Source organism: Entelurus aequoreus, linkage group LG05 (assembly GCF_033978785.1).
Source record: "Entelurus aequoreus isolate RoL-2023_Sb linkage group LG05, RoL_Eaeq_v1.1, whole genome shotgun sequence".
Lineage (NCBI taxonomy): Eukaryota > Metazoa > Chordata > Actinopteri > Syngnathiformes > Syngnathidae > Entelurus > Entelurus aequoreus.
The window spans coordinates 4,391,956-4,394,455 of record NC_084735.1 but is presented as its reverse complement, the minus strand read 5'-3'; the positions used below and the strand labels follow the sequence as shown (position 1 = coordinate 4,394,455).

Below are 2,500 nucleotides of genomic sequence, written 5' to 3'. Positions count from 1 at the left end.
CCTTCATAACAATATGTAATATGTACAATATACACACTGCAAGTATGTATATATAATGTAGTAACAGACACCTTCATAACAATATGTAATATGTACAATATACACACTACAAGTATATATATAATCTAGTAACAGACACCTTCATAACAATATGTAATATGTACAATATACACACTGCAAGTATGTATATATAATGTAGTAACAGACACCTTCATAACAATATGTAATATGTACAATATACACACTACAAGTATATATATATAATGTAGTAACAGACACCTTCATAACAATATGTAATATGTACAATATACACACTGCAAGTATGTATATATAATGTAGTAACAGACACCTTCATAACAATATGTAATATGTACAATATACACACTACAAGTGTATATATATATAATGTAGTAACAGACACCTTCATAACAATATGTAATATGTACAATATACACACTACAAGTATATATATATAATGTAGTAACAGACACCTTCATAACAATATGTAATATGTACAATATACACACTGCAAGTATGTATATATAATGTAGTAACAGACACCTTCATAACAATATGTAATATGTACAATATACACACTACAAGTATATATATATAATGTAGTAACAGACACCTTCATAACAATATGTAATATGTACAATATACACACTGCAAGTATGTATATATAATGTAGTAACAGACACCTTCATAACAATATGTAATATGTACAATATACACACTACAAGTATATATATAATCTAGTAACAGACACCTTCATAACAATATGTAATATGTACAATATACACACTGCAAGTATGTATATATAATGTAGTAACAGACACCTTCATAACAATATGTAATATGTATAATATACACACTACAAGTATATATATATAATGTAGTAACAGACACCTTCATAACAATATGTAATATGTACAATATACACACTACAAGTATATATATAATCTAGTAACAGACACCTTCATAACAATATGTAATATGTACAATATACACACTGCAAGTATGTATATATAATGTAGTAACAGACACCTTCATAACAATATGTAATATGTACAATATACACACTACAAGTATATATATATAATGTAGTAACAGACACCTTCATAACAATATGTAATATGTACAATATACACACTGCAAGTATATATATAATGTAGTAACAGACACCTTCATAACAATATGTAATATCTACAATATACACACTGCAAGTATATATATAATGTAGTAACAGACACCTTCATAACAATATGTAACATGTTCAATATTTACTGTATTTTGATCATTTTAATCATTGCCGGAACAAATTCCTTGGCATCTTAATTTCCGTTTCCATAGCAGCGCACGTCCGACTTCTGACAACAAATGTGTGTTCCTACTTCCGGAAACAAACGTGAGTATGTTGTAGTTATGGCAGACTTGGTAACAGATGACGACTACTTTTGGACAAATGAGGATTCACAACCTTATCTTTTGAAGCCGAGTATACAGAGGATGAACTGCTGCTTCTAGAAGCGAGCACGAAGGAAGAGTGAGACGGAGCAGACAGAGGTGAAAGTGACTGGCAGCTGTAAAATGTGCAATTTGAAGGCAAGCTATTTCGACATAAATGGAGCGTTTACCCAAATAAACAGGAAAAAAGTCCCTGTAAATGAAGTATTGACGCTTTTTAAATGCATTTTTAAAGTGATTTAGAGGTAGAATTGATTGCTAACATTAGCTGCATTGCTAGCTACCTAGAACAAGCCCATGTTTACATGTTAGAATACAAACATATCGAAACAAGTCTTCTTGTCTCTCAATGATTGTGAATAATAGGCAAAATTCCAAAAACAAGTGCAGTTTCCCTTTAAGCATAAGACAGTCTCAGGCACACACACATGTGTGTGCGTCAGCAGACACACAACAATGTGCCGGCCACTTTCTTTAACACACACACACACACACACACGCTTGGCTGACAACAGACTCAAATATAGAACATGACCATACAAAGTCAGAGCCGCTCCTCTGGAAGAAAAGACAAGAGTTAGTGTATTTGCGATACAATGGAAAACGCATGCAGACTTTTTTGGGGCTCTGGGAATCAAGAGTTCTTAGAACGCAGATTTCTGGTCGGGACATATGGTAAAATACAATCAGCAAGATAGGATGGAGCTAGACCAGACCTGGGCATTCTGCGGCCTGCGAGCCGCATCCGGCCCTTTGTGCGTCCCTGTCCGGCCAATTATAAATTACAAAATACATTTAAAAAGTATCTATGTCGAGTGTGCAATACAACGGTGCTGCTTTTGTTTTGAAAATCGTTATTTGTATTACATCCGTGTGGACGTATGCGTGATTGTGAGTGAATGTGAACAGCTGCAATCCCAAATTACAAAATAAAGTTGAAAAAACATTTATGTCGTGCGCGCAATACAACTGTGCTGCTTTTATTTTGAAAAGTATTATTTATGGGCGTGTGTCCGTGTGTAACCTGCGAGTG

The 2,500-nt window shown here is 33.3% G+C and overlaps 1 protein-coding gene across 10 annotated transcripts in view; it reads right to left on the bottom strand.

Moving 5' to 3' along the window:
• Positions 1–2,500, bottom strand: part of LOC133650035 (adenylyl cyclase-associated protein 2-like) — a 46,448-nt gene that overhangs the window by 18,014 nt on the left and 25,934 nt on the right. The gene's annotated exons all lie outside the window — the stretch shown is intronic.